The sequence below is a fragment of the Tenrec ecaudatus genome, chromosome 8 (genome assembly GCF_050624435.1).
Source record: "Tenrec ecaudatus isolate mTenEca1 chromosome 8, mTenEca1.hap1, whole genome shotgun sequence".
NCBI classification, from domain to species: Eukaryota; Metazoa; Chordata; class Mammalia; order Afrosoricida; family Tenrecidae; genus Tenrec; species Tenrec ecaudatus.
In genome coordinates this window covers 49,548,207-49,562,834 of record NC_134537.1, presented here as the reverse complement: position 1 = coordinate 49,562,834, position 14,628 = coordinate 49,548,207, and the positions used below count along the sequence as shown (strand labels likewise).

The window sequence follows — 14,628 nt, the reverse complement described above, 5'->3', positions numbered from 1 at the left end:
GGCTTCAAAGAGTTTGTACAAAAATATAATTTTTTTAAAATAGGGGAACATTCCATGAACTTATGAGCCCACTCACTGTATGTTCAACCTCATAACAACAGGCACTTTTCCGTCGAGCATGCGGTGCAGGGATTGGGAATTGCACAGAGTTTCCCACGTGTAAAGAGATGGGTTTATCATGGAATCACTAATGCGCCTATCTCAATGTTAGAGACAGTCAAACACATGATCTTCTCCGTGGAGGTGGTAGTTTGTGTTATCAGGATACTGGTGCAGAAACATGTTGTTAGGTCCTTTCTAACACAGGGACCCTATGTATCAACAAACAAAACATTGCCATGTCCTGTGTCATCTCCTCAGTGTTGTTATGCTGGAGACCATTATTGCAGCCACTGTGTCAATCCATCTCCTCGAGGGCCTTCCTAGTTTGGCTGCCCCCCCCCACCCCACTTCGCCAAGCATGATGTCATTTATCAAGAACTCGTCTCTCGGGATAATATATCCAAAGTATTTGAGATGCATTCTTGCCTCATTGTTTCTAAGAAGCAACCTTGAACGTCTCCCAAGAGGCTGTTCTTTTGGCAGTCCATGGCAATTTCAATACATTTCCCGGGCGTCATAATTCAAATGTATTGATTTTTATTCTATCTTCTTTATTGATAATGTCCAGCTTTTCCATGCAGATGAGGTGATTGAAATACCATGACTTCGGTCTCAAAGTAACATAATAGGTCTTTTACACTTTAAAGAGTTTTATTCAGTTGATTTATCCACTTTGAAATCAATCCCATGATCACTGGTTGTGGATCCAAGCAAGACAGAATCCTGGACAACTTCAATCTTTCTCCGTTTATCATGATGTTACTATTGGTCCACTTGTGCGTGTTTTTGTTTTCTTTATATGAGGCTGCAGTATATATTGAAGGCTGCAATCTTTGATCTCCATCAGCCAGGGCTTCGAGTCCTTCTCATTTTCAGCAAGCAAGGTTGTGTCATGTGCATATTGCAGGTTATTAATAAGTCCTCCTTCAATCTAGATGCCACTCTTCAAGTAGTTAGATTCTCTGATTCTTTGCTCAGCATACAGGCTGAATAAGCGTGGTGAACTCATCCAACCTGGATTCACATCTTTCCTGGTCTTAAAATGAGCAGTGCTCCATTGTTTTGTTTTCACCACTGCCTCTTGATTCATATGTGGGTTTTGGGTGAGCCTCATAAAGTGTTTGGGGATTCTTACTCTTCTCAAGAATGTGCATAGTTTATGACCCTCAAATACACTTTCATAGTCACTAACGCACAAGAGCATATCTTTATATTATTCTATGATGTGAGACAAGATCCATTTGCTATCAGCAATGGTATCCTTGGTGCCAAGTTCACTTACCGTGCAGCTCCCTGCTGATGCACTGCTGCAGTTGCTATTTAAGAACGTTCAGCAAAAGTTTACTTGCATGCAATATTAATTACATAGTTCTATAATTTCTGTGTCGTGTTGCATCATCTTTCTCTGGAAAGGTGCAAATGTGTTTTTCTTCCAATAAGTTTGCCAGGTAGCTGTCTTTCACATTGTTTGACATAGATGAGTGAGTGCTTTCAGTACTTTGGCAGCTTGTTGAAGGATTTCAGTATTCTTTCAGTTCCTGGAGTCTCGTTTTGTCTACTGCCTTCAGTGAAGCCTGGGCATCTTCTTTCAATACCATTAAGTCTTAATCATAAGCCACCTCTTCAAATGTCTGAATCTCCACTAGTTCACTTTGCCACAGTGACTCTATTCTACCTTCTTTTGATGCTTCCTAAATGTTCAAAATTTTGCCCAGAGAATCTATTAATATTGTGACTTACAGTTTGACGTTTTCTTCAGTTCTTTTAGTTTAAAAGCTATACGGGATGTGTTCTTCATGTTTGGTTTAATAAACCTAGGTCTTTGTAAGTTTTATTATAATACTTTATTTTATTGTTTTATTTATTTTGTTATCTTCTTGAAGTGTGTTTTGAAATTCTCTGTTCAGCTCTTTTACAACATCATTTCTTCCATTTGCCTTAGGTATTCTATAATTAATAGAAAGTTTTATTTTCTCTTTTGAGATCTACATTTCCTGTCATTTAAGTAAAGTTCTACTATCATAAGGCTGATATTCTTGATGTCATCACACGGCTCATCGGGTCATTAGTGTTCAGTGCAGCAAATCTATTATTGAGATGTTTTCAAATTTCAGATGAGATATACCCAAGGTAATATTTTGGCTTATTTTGAGTTGTTTTCATTTCCTTCAAGTTGAACTTACATATGAGCAATAGATGTTCTGTTCCACAATCAAGCCCATGAATCAGTTCATGGGGTTCAAAATGGAATCAGTTCATTTCAGCCACTGATCTTGAGCTTCTCTATGATTCCTTCTCGCAGATGTTGTCATTTTACATCTGTGAGATCCTTCTGGAGCAGTTCACATGTATAAAGGCACCCTTTGTGTTGTTGAAAAATCTATTTTCAATGAAGAAATGGTTGAGCTTACAAAATGCGATTTCTAGCTTTTTCTCTATCAACTCCCGTTCCTTCCTCTTTGTTTTCTATTACTGCTTTCCAATTTCTAATAATTATGAATTCATCTTAATCACGCAGGTGATAAATTTCAGACTGAAGATGCTGATACATTCTTCAGTTTCTGCATCACTAGCTTCAGTGGTTGGTGCACAAATGTGAAGAATGTTTGTATCAAATGGAATTCCTTATGGACGGATGAATCTTGCCCCAGCACAGCCAGTGTTGTGCTTCTGTATAGTCCTGGAAATGTCCTTTTGGATAATGAACGCAATGGCATTCCTCTTGGATTGGTCATTCCCAGTGCAGTAAATCATAGGGCAGCCTGGTTCAAAGTGGCCAATACCAATCAGCTCACTCATAGGTATTAATCTTTGTATATTTCATTTCACTTTTTACTACTTCCAATTTTGCTAGATTCATACATTGCACATCACAAGTTCCAATTGTTAATACATGTTTACAGCTGATTCCTCTCAGTTTGAGCCATGACCCAGCAGAAAATGCAGGCCCATAGGCTTTACTCTGCTTGCATCAACTCTGCTCTATCTGACAATGTTCCTCTGCGTTCATGAGGCTTTCAGTAACCGACAAACATATTCATAAGTTTTCAGTGGCTAATTTCTCCAAAGTGGACTATCTGTTCCTTCTCAATAGTTTGTTCTTAGTGTGGAAGCTTTGCTGAATCCAATTCACTTTGGATGACATGCTGGCATTTGAAACACCAGTAACATAACTGTCAGCCTCACAGCAACACACAAGCCACCACAGTGTGACACAGTGACAGACAGATGGCGGGTTTTTGTTTTCTGAAACATGAGATCAGCAAAATCAGTGCCTGACATTTAAAAAATTCTGCTTCTCTCTTTCCATGTCCTTGGGTCTAGTCTTTTAATTTATTTAACTCTTTAAGTGGCCCATCTATTCAAACACTCCACAGATGCATACTGAAGAAAGTGCATCAGGTATTGCACGGGAGCACTTCTTGAAGATCAAGTTTGTCAACACAAGGAAAGAAGGTAAGGATGGACACACAGCCAAGGTTCCTAAATGTGCTAGTCAATAGTGATATTTATATTCAGTTCAGCATTCTGTAGCAGAAAGTAATGCAAAGATGCACCCATGTTCAGTGATGAGATTCAGCCAGTTCACACTGGTTCAACAGAAGCAGTGCCAATTTTTCTGTTCAGGTCAATGAACTAGTTGTGAAAATGAAACCTGTAATCATAATTCTCTCTAAGGTGGAAGCCAGTTGCAAAACAGAGTATTTTAAGTGTAATAATGTTTATTCCACTCATAGATATAAAACACAAGATAGAACCATGCTTGCAATATTTATTTATTCACTCCATAAAATTCATCATCCTTTTGATTAAATACATGAATACAAAGACATTTGTGTTCCCTCGCATTAGTTACTTCAATAAATAAGCACATAACCCACAGAAAAAAATGACAAACAACCAGGGGGTAACACGCGGTCATTCGTTTCAGCTGTGTGTTAGCCCCCACATTCCCACAGGACACGAGGAGTGAATTATGAAATTCCTGAAAGTGTAAAGAGTTGATAATACTGTCACAACAAGTGCTGTCAGTTGAGCTGAAGTGGAAACAGGTATTTCAAAGCTGAGTATAATATGTTCAGGGAAGAGAAATCGCCTGTTTCTAATCTAGCAAACACAATGTCTACTGTCTAATTGGCCCACCTCTGAAGGAGTGGGAATGTACTCCTGCAGTGAAAAGACATTTAAGGACAAATCACCAGCTGACTTTGCTTGGATGAAAGTGAAGAATATTGTAAGTGAGGATGCCAATCAAGTAGCAACAAGGAAAGATCTTATATAAGCTTTATTATTTGGTGGTAGTTTTTCATTAATATTTTAAAACTACCTCATAACAAAATCTAGTCTTATGTGTGTCTATTATTATTCTGATTAAAGTGCTAAATGTATGAAATAATAAAATATCTTTTTGTATATCATTATTTAATGTTTAGACAGTGACTCACTTGTTAAATTATTTGAATTTCACTGCTTGTGATGTGTCTTCACATAATAATCCTGAGATACTCTGTTCATCTGTGTCACCCAAAAAGCTAGATTATCCCTATTCTGGCCATCTAGCTCAGAAGCAACCACATGGAAGAAGCACACCAGCCTGTGTGACCACGAGATGTCAAAGGGATCAAGTATCAGGCATCAACGAATAAAAAAAATTATATCATTGTAAATGAGGGTGAGTGCAAAGTGGAGACTCAAAGCCCATCTTTAGGTAACTGGACACCCCCTTACAGAAGGGACACCCCCTTACAGGAGAGCCAGGCAGGGTGAAGTATAGCAATGATGAAACATACAACTTTTCTCTAGTTCCTACATGCTGCTCCCCACCCCCACTATAATGATCCCAATTCTACCTTAAAAATTTGGCTAGGTCATAGGATGTGCATTGGTACAGATAGGAACTAGAAACACAGGGGAACCAGGACAGATGATCCCTTCAGGACCAGTGGCGATACCAGGAGGGTGGAGGGAAGGTGGGGTAAAAAGGGAGAACCGATTACAGGGATCTACATATAACTTCCTCCCTGGGGCATGGAGAATAGAAAAGTGGGTGAAGGGAGAGCTCGGACAGTGTAAGATATGAAAAAATAATAACAATTTCTAAATTATCAAGGATTTATGAGGAAGGAGGGAGGGAGGAGGGAAAATGAGGAGCTGATATCAAGGGCTCAAGCAGAAAGCAAATGTTTTGAGAATGATGATAGAGACAAATGTACAAATGTGCTTGGCACAATGGATGTATGTATGGATTGTGATAAGAGTTGAACGAGCCCCCCAAAATGATTTAAAAATAAAAGAAAAATTTACTCAAATTTCATCAATTTAGAAACGACCTAAATGGTTTTCTTTCAAACATGTTTTATTCTGCTTGGAAGCTACACGATTTACCAAGTTGTAGAAACGACTACAGGTGTGCCTACAACAAACTTCATGATTGTCATTATCCAGTAAAATGCACTTTCCTATATATTCTTGAATATTTCCCTATCATTTAATCCAGCTATTTTTGATATAGCCACCAAACGCTTTATGGAATGTGATGGTTTTTGTTTCTGTGTGACTAAGTGCGTGGTTACGCGTTCCAAATTGTCAAGGCACCTGAGTTCAGAGACTGCGTCATAACTTTGGCACCTGCAGATAGTTCCCGGTAGACTGGGCAGGCCGAGACTTAGTAAGTATGGTTGATGACTTCAACCCACGAGGAAAGGAACAGACCCAAAGACAACAGAAAGGAATTTTTTGTTTAATCAAGGACCTACATTTTCAGAAATTATTTCATGTATAGGCTTCCTTAAAAGATCCATGTTCTATTTGTTTCACTCTTTGTTAAACCTGATGACAGGGAAAAGTGGTATGTGATTATGAGTGATCTATAAGGTTGAATTATTGTTTTCCTTTGTCACTTGTCATAATTGTATTTTCACAAAGGACAGAAGGTTTTGCAGCCAAATAGACAATTCTTAAGACATTTTCTTTGCAAATTATTTTCTATTTAAGGTGGAGAGATTTGCTTCACTTTCACAAGCTTCATTTTTTGAATGATAAAATGAAATGATATTATCATGAAATGTGAATGATACAAAAGGTAAATTATATGGCATATACAAGTTTATTTCATATTACTTAATCATCTTCCAATTCAATACATTAGCATAGTATTTAATGCAAGGCTGAGCCATGGTATATAATTAAAACTTAATATCTTAACTAAGTTAATATCTTAACTGAATAGAAACTTGGTATTTAGTTAAGTAGCTCTCTTACAAAGTAATCAATCATATTACCTAGCCATGGTATTTCCTGCTTATATCACTATTGCAGCCCATATAAATTCAAGACTTTTTGACTACAGAAACTCCTTCATGTTAACTTTCTTGGTTGGGAGAAGGTTATATTTCACATTTATGATGAAACTGATTTATGGTTCAGATTCAAAACATATTATAAATACTATATAAATATAAAGTAGGGGCCACATGCTCATATTCCTAGACATTATTTTCTTGTAGTTTTTTCTTCCCAAACAATAATTCAGTTGTGTTTTGAAATGTGTTCCAAGAGTTAAGAAATGGAACAATTAAAAATTTTAAATATTGCTGTAAGTAGTCAAAAATTGACTTCAGGAAAAAAAATTGGAATTTATTACCCCAGTTTCCTCATTATACAAAATGAACTGCTTTGAAGATTTCTGGAGAACATGTTGTAAAATTTTAAATACACACTTAATATAGATTGGCACTACAACCATGTTTCTAAGAAGTATAACACCATAGTATTTAAGAGGAACTTTGAGGCTAAGCAAATCTAGACCTACTCCACTAAGTGAGTAAAACTTTTAGAAGTGACTTACTCACTTTGTGCTTGGGAGTTAGCTGTCAAATAGAGGCTATGAGGATTAAATCCAAGGATGGGGAGATGATGAGCTGAGTTAATGCAAGGGAGGTGCACGGAATAACGTCCGAGTCATCATTCACAGTAGTTAAGTTCTGGATCACCCATCTTCAGGTTGGTGGTTTCAACTCACCAGGTGCCCCACGTGGAAAAGAGGATGCGTTTATTTCTTACCCTCATCTAGGGGTCACGATTCGTGGAAATCGACTCAAGGGCAATGAGATTGCCTTGTTTTCCAGTCAGTTCCTTTGAAGCCTGGTGGTGCCAGGCAGGTGGTGCCACGACTTAAGGGTTGGCTGCTAACTAAAGATTGTCACTCGAAGCTCCTCGGCAGCTCAGTGGGAAAAAATGCCCTACCAACTCTTCCTTCTTAAAGACTGAAGTCTAAGAAACTCCATGAGGTAGTTCTATTCTTAGAACTGAAATGAACTGAAATAGAATTGATAGCATACTCCAACAGCTATGTTATTATCACAATTCTATGACCCAAACGCTAGTAAATTTAGTTTGCCTGAATTTTAAAATTGTTTACATTTTATGTTGAGAGAAAAAAGAATTGTAAATGACGCTTCTCTCTGTTAAGTGATGTTTCCTTAGATGCTAGGTGGAGGTTGTTTGTAATTTAAATCGCGATTGCAATCAAGGCACTGATTGATGCAAATTTCTCATCTATTTCATAGAGAGGGTTGAAATATGGAACACATAATTTTAATAGTTTGAAGAACTCATTTCTGAAGGTAAGTAAGCAGCATACAAAAACAAAATCACAATTCTAAAATTTGGTTTCTGGCCTAAATATTGATGATTATGCATTAAGGGGTAATTATGAAAACAAAGTTTAAAAATCATTTTATCCTAAACATTATACATTTTTCTGATTACTGTTCATGTAATTCAATTTTCTGCAAAAGGATATAATTCTTAAACATTTATTCATACATGCTAAGTGATCAATACCAACAATGAAAGGTCTGCAGGAAGAGAGGCATTATTATGTAAAGTAATTAGTCTCAGACTTTTAAATAGAAAATTGAACTCAAATATTTCCATCTTCTATCAGGACTATTGAATGTTATATTGATTTTTGTTATATTACTCATATTGAATTTAATATCTTTGCTGTAACTATTCTTTTGACTATTTCCATGATTTCATAATCATTTCATATCATATTTATTATTTTTTAAATATGCCTGGGAAATAAGGGGGCATTGATGATAATAGTTTATTAAGTAAGCAAACATATGGTATAAAAAATCCTTCAAAGTACCCAATTGTTAAAGAACACGTATGGGAAGTTATTGTCAGGTGCTGTCGAATCGATTCTGACTCTCAACAACCCTATGACAAACAGAACAGCGCACTCTCGGGCCTTGCACCACCGTCACCCGCTTTGTCGTTTGAGTCTACGGCTGCAGCTATTTCAAGAATTGATCTCCTTGAAGGTCTTCTCTATCTCAGAACTTCAACTTTACCAAGCATCATGTCCTTTTCGAGGGACTTGTCCATGCTGTTAGCATGTCCAAAGCACATGAGGCTAATTCTCAGAATCCTGTTTCTCAAGAGCATTCTGATCTTATTATTTCCAATACACATTTATTCATTCCATCCAATCCATGGTGTATTCAACATCCTTACCAAGCATCATCATTCGAGGCATTGTTATCTAGTCCTCCTTTTTCATTGTCTCGTGTTCACATTCATGTGACGTAAGGGCAAACTCTGAGATGTCACTTGTGATCGGCACACCTGAGTTCTTAAAGTGACATCTGCTTTTGAACACTTCCCACTGATCTCTAGCCGTATCTTTGTCCAATGCAGTAAGTCAGCTGGTCTCATGACTGCTTCATCTCTGGGACTCGGTTTGTAGATCCAAGTCAAATAAATCCTTTGAGAATATTAATCATTCCTCAGTTGTCATGATGTTATCTATTGGCCCCATTGTGAGAGTTTGTGTTTTCTTTATGATGATGTCTAATCCATACTGAAAGCTATGGCCTTGATATTCACCCATAAAGGTTCCAGTCCTTTTAGGATTCATCAAGCGAGATTGTATCTTTTGCATATCCGATGTTATTTATCAAACTTCCTCCAATATTGATGTGATGCTTTATATATAGTCCAGCTTCTCAGATTATTTGCAAGTTCTACATGAGCACAATCAAATGATGTGGCGTTCCTATTCACCACAATGTTATCACAGTTGTGTGCTTAGGCTTAGTCAATAAGACACAGGTAAACATTTTTATGGTGTTCTCCCTTTCAGTCAAAATATATTTGACATCAGCAATGATAGCCTGCTTTTGAATCCATCTTCAAAAGAAGATGGAATTTCATCTGTTTCTTGAACCACCTTAGTTGGAAAAAAAAACAACAACACTCTTTTCACCAATGCCTTCTGTGTAGGGTAGACTTCTTTATGTGGTCTCAAGTGGCTGACAATGCTTTGGCATGGGACTCTATGTATTCTCCCCATCTTTTAATGTTTCCTGTGTCTATCAATATTTTAGCAGCAGAATCCCTCAATATCATAACTTAAGACTTCACTTCTTCATTTATTCTTCAGAAATGCTGACGCTCTATAATTTAATTGAGCCTTTTCCTCATCTCTTTGATTATTGATTTCAACAAAAATAACAAATACATCCCAATAAGTTAGTGTTCAAAACTGGATATTAATATAATTACAATCTTGAAGCTGATATTATGAAAACACATATTTGATGATTTTCATTTGATGCATGCTGAAGTTCCATATCTCTAAATTTATAATACATGAAATGTAAATGCTAGGAACTTCAAAACGTTTATAGGAAAGTTCCATTACCTTTTCATTTCCATTGACCAATAACTTTTAAAAAGTCCGTTTGGTGAGATAATTACTTTAGTGCATATTTTCAATTCAAGGCAATAAACAGAGCTTTAAATGATAATTTTCATTAAAGTTTTGTTAATCATTTGCTGGCAGTTAATTCCCCTATTGCCCAATTCAACCAATCCATCAATCACATTAGGAAGAGTGGTGCCATCATCAGTACAATCCCTGTCAGAATGCTTTTCTCTCATAGTCATTGCTGCTAGTGCTCCATTTCACCCAACCTCTGCTGCAGTCTCCCTAGGTGGTTATTAATCCGGTTACTGTCCACATAGATTGACCTATCTTGGACTTCCTATAGAGAAAATCCTATCAATTGCAAAAAAATATCACCACCAACAAAAAGTAACAAAAATGACAAACACAAAAATACTTCAATCAAACAAGGGAGTAAAATATAATAAAAACTAAAACTTCAGACTGGGTCAAAAGAAGATCAAATGATAAGGTGTTACATTTTAACTTAACTACATCTGCCATCATCAACTTTACAATAAATCTTTACAAGTCCGGAAAGCAGCACTCTGAAGCACCTGGTGCATTCTCCTGATAGTGTGATTACTGAGGAACAATAGTAAATGCTTCTAATTACAGCAGTCTTTAAACAAGTTTAGTTACTTGTTAGGGCTAGCCCATCATATATAATCCGGTTTCTCCGATGATTTTCTTAGCATCTAGATTAAACAAGTAAGTTTCTAGGAAGAAGAATGTGGTGTCAGAATTGGAGGAAAGTTCGCTAATAACCTGTGGTATGCAGATGACACTACCTTGCTTGTTGAAAGTGAGAAGGACTTGAAACACCTTGCTGATGAATTCAAGAATTTTAGCCTTCAGTGTGATTTATAATTCAATGTAAGGAAGACCCAAATCTTCACAAATGGATCAATAAATAACATCATGATAAATGGAGAAAAGGTTGATGTTCAGGGTTTTGTCTTGATTGGATCCACAATTAATGCTCATGTAATTATCAATCAAGAGGTCAAAATCTGTGTTGCCTTAGGAAAATCTGCTGCACAAGACCTCTTTCTAGAGTATTTCAAAGAAAGGATGAGAGTTTGAAGACTAAGGTGCACCTGACCCCAGCCACACTATTTTCCCTTGCCTCATATGAATGTGAAAGTTGGACAATGACTAAAAAACCTGAAGATACTATTTGCATGCAAATTGTGGTGCAGGAGGAGAATTTGGAAAGTAACACGAAGTGTTCAAAGGACAAACCAAACTGTTTGGGATGAGGTACAGCCAAAGTGTTCCTTAGATGCAAGCACAGCAAGGCTTTGTTTTAAACCCTTTAGACCCTCGTCAGCAGAGTCCAGTCCTTGAAGAAGGAGATCACGCTTGTTAAAGCAGATAGGCTGCTGAACAAGAGGAAAGTCCTCAATAAGATGATTGATACTGTGGACACAAACACGGGTTCAGGCGTGGGAACAATTGTAAGGGTGGTGTAGGACTGTGCAGTGTCTTGCTCTGTTATCCATAGGGTGACTAAAGGGTTGACATCAACTCAGGGCACATAAAAACAACAACCAGTTTTATTATTTTTTCCCTTCCATAAAGATCCTGCTCATTTTTAACCTTCTTTTTCCAGAGAAATTTTAACATTGAATGAGGAACACGTAATAATAATCAGCACATTTTACTTATGGGATGGGTGGAGAATATTGAAAGTTATAGACTGTACAAGAACGAACAAATATGTGTGAAAGAGGTGCAACCAGAGTGTTCTTTAGAGGGAAAGATGCGGAGAAGTTGTTACATGTACTTTGAGCATGTTTTCAGGAGACACCAGTCTTTGGAAAGGAGATCATGCTTGGTAAAGTGGAGTGTCAGTAAAAGAGGAGGAGACCCTTGACAAGATAGATTAACGTGGTGGTTACAACAATGATCTCAAATAATAGAACAGTTGCTACAATGTCACAGCACAGGGCAATGCTTTGTTGGGTTGTACATAGGGCTGCTATGAGGTGGAACCAATTTGAGGGCACCTAACAACAACAATGTTGTCAGGTGAACCCTCGTATAGTGGGTTATGTATGAACTGCTTACCCAAGCGTCACAATTTGGAAACATCAGCAGCTCTGTGGGAGGAAGGATGAAGCTTTCTACTCCTATAAAGAGTTACAATCTTGGAAACCCACAGGGGCAGTTCTACACTGTCATAAAGGATGACTACGAACTCATATCAACTCAATGGCATTGAGTTGTTGTTTTTTTTAATAATCAGAGCTCTGTGATGCTGTTGGTTTAAGTATTGAATTGCTAACTTCAAGGTTGATAGTTCAATCCCAATAAGCATTCCATGGGAGGAAGACTACATTGTCTTCTCTCATAAAGATTTAAAATCTTATAGACCCTATAGATTACTATGAATTCGAATGCACTTAAAGGCAACATATTTTGGTATTAAAGTCTATGTAGTGTGTGATGACATCTGTATTTTCTCAGTAAAGCCTCCAGACAAGGAACAGAAAATGAGTAATTTACTCCCCACTTCAGAGAAATGAACTGCTGAAAATTTATGCATAGTTTCAAAACATTGCCAGATACTGAAGGCCTACTGAATAGAAGTAGAATAATGTTGAAGACAGAGCCACAAAATCAGGTGCTTGTATCAGAAGGTACTCAAGTGTGACTGCGAATCTTCTTGGAATGGAGGCAATCACAGTGACATGAGTCAGGAAAAGCCTATGGGGGGGGGGGGGGACCTTCAAGATCTTCACTTGCTGCCAGGGCAGGCTCAAGGTAAGAACACACAGCTTCAAAAATCTGCTCATGATTGGAACGTGGAACATGCAAAGCATGAATCTAAGAAAATGAGAAGCCAATAAAATGAATGGAACACAGAAATGAGAAGTCATTAAAATGAATGGAACACATAAAGATTGACTTACTAGACATGTGTGAGTGAAAATGGACCAATACTGGCCATTTTGAATTGGAAAATTGTATGATCTTATATGCCAAGAATAACACAATCAAGAGGAATTCATTGGAAAAAATGACATTGAAAAAATCAATCATGAAGTAAAATGCTGTTTACTTCAAGGAAATCCAATCAATACAATTATGATTCAAATTCATGCACCAACCACAAAACTTAGTGATGAAGAAATTGTAGAATTTTACCAACTATTTCAATGAGAAATTGATCAAGCATGCAATCAAGATACCTCGATAATTATTGATAAGAATCCAAAAGTTAGTTACGAAGAGGAAGGAGCAGTAGGTGAAAAACAAGGACTTGGTAATCAAAACAAAGCTGGAGATTATATGATAGAATTTTGCAAAACTAATGAACTTGTTCAGAGAAATTCCTTTTCATCAGCCACCCAAAAAGGCAACTATACACATGGAATATTCAGGTAGAATACACATAAATAAAATTGACTACATCTAAGGGAAGAGATTATGGAGAAATTCTGCATCAGAGGCTAAAACCATGCCAGTGGATGCTGGTGGAATAGACCTTTAATTGCTCTTATCAGTTCATGTTGAAGCTGAAGAAAATTAAAACAAATCCACAAGAACCAAAATATGACCTTGTACATATATTCCTGAATTTAAAGAACATCTCAAAAACAGGTTTAGCACATTGAACCCTAATGAGAGAAAACCTGTGGAAACTCATCAAGAACATCATTCACGAAAAAAGCAAGGTTATTGAAAAGAGAGGTAAAAAGGAAAGATTCATGTGGATATCAGAATGGACTCTGAAACTGGCTCTAAATTATAAAGTAGCTAAAGAAAATATAAGAAATGGTGAAGTCAAAGAGCTAAGTGGAAAATGCCAAAAGGAAACTATAAAATTAGCAAATAATGTAGAATTAGAAAAACAAAGAGAAAGATGTATCTTAATGTGATAGGCAGGTTTATTGTGCCAACCTGGTCAATAAGAACATGTGGGATTAATAAGGTCACAGTTTGATTGAAGGGCAAAGAGAAAAATGGCTCTTGCTCTCTGGTGATCAGACCAGGGTGCAGCATTCTTAGCTGGTTCTCTGCCTCAATTTGCGAGCTACACTACATTTGGGACATCCAGCCTTTGGACTGTGTTGCTGTAGCTTGAAGTTCCTTTGAGACCAGCTTCACCACACTGCTGGTGTACACATCGTTTGAGCTGGGGTCTCTTGGATCCTGTCATCTGGCTGACTGTTGGTGACTACCCTGCTGTTTGCTGCCTGTAGCCGGACTGCCTGCATTGCTCTACAGGAAACTCAATGGTCTGTTTCCTTGACCTTGGACCCAGCAGCCCTGGGAGTTGAAGGACTGCCAGTATATTAATTGTTTCACAGGAGTTAGTTGAACTATATATACACCTGCCTATAGCATCTGGTCATAAGTTAGGCACAATGTCTCCCAGTAAAAGTGTATCTGACTTTTAAACTCAGTCTTTGTTAATTTCAAGAGTGCATTATATGATTATGTGTTTTCCCATTAGAAACAGTTAAAATGGCTTAAAATGGCAATGTATTAGCCATTTTAATATATGCTACTGTGTAAATTTAATATTAGTTACTATGTAATTTTAAAAATAAATCATGTTACTCTGAAACCTTGAAATAAGTGCTATAGACAAAATTGCCCTTTCTTGGCCAATCAATCATCTACTACACATACAAATAGTTGTTAATTCTGATCAGTTCAGATTACATTAAATTATGAAATATTTTAGGAAGCAAATCTGTGTCTTATTTTTAAATAACAATAATTATAATATTATGAAATTAAAGTTTTTACAAAACTTTACATGTTTTAAATTT

The 14,628-nt window shown here is 36.9% G+C and overlaps 1 protein-coding gene across 1 annotated transcript in view; it reads right to left on the bottom strand.

Annotated features, from left to right (window-relative positions):
- Positions 1-14,628, bottom strand: part of SNTG2 (syntrophin gamma 2) — a 553,256-nt gene that overhangs the window by 134,847 nt on the left and 403,781 nt on the right. The gene's annotated exons all lie outside the window — the stretch shown is intronic.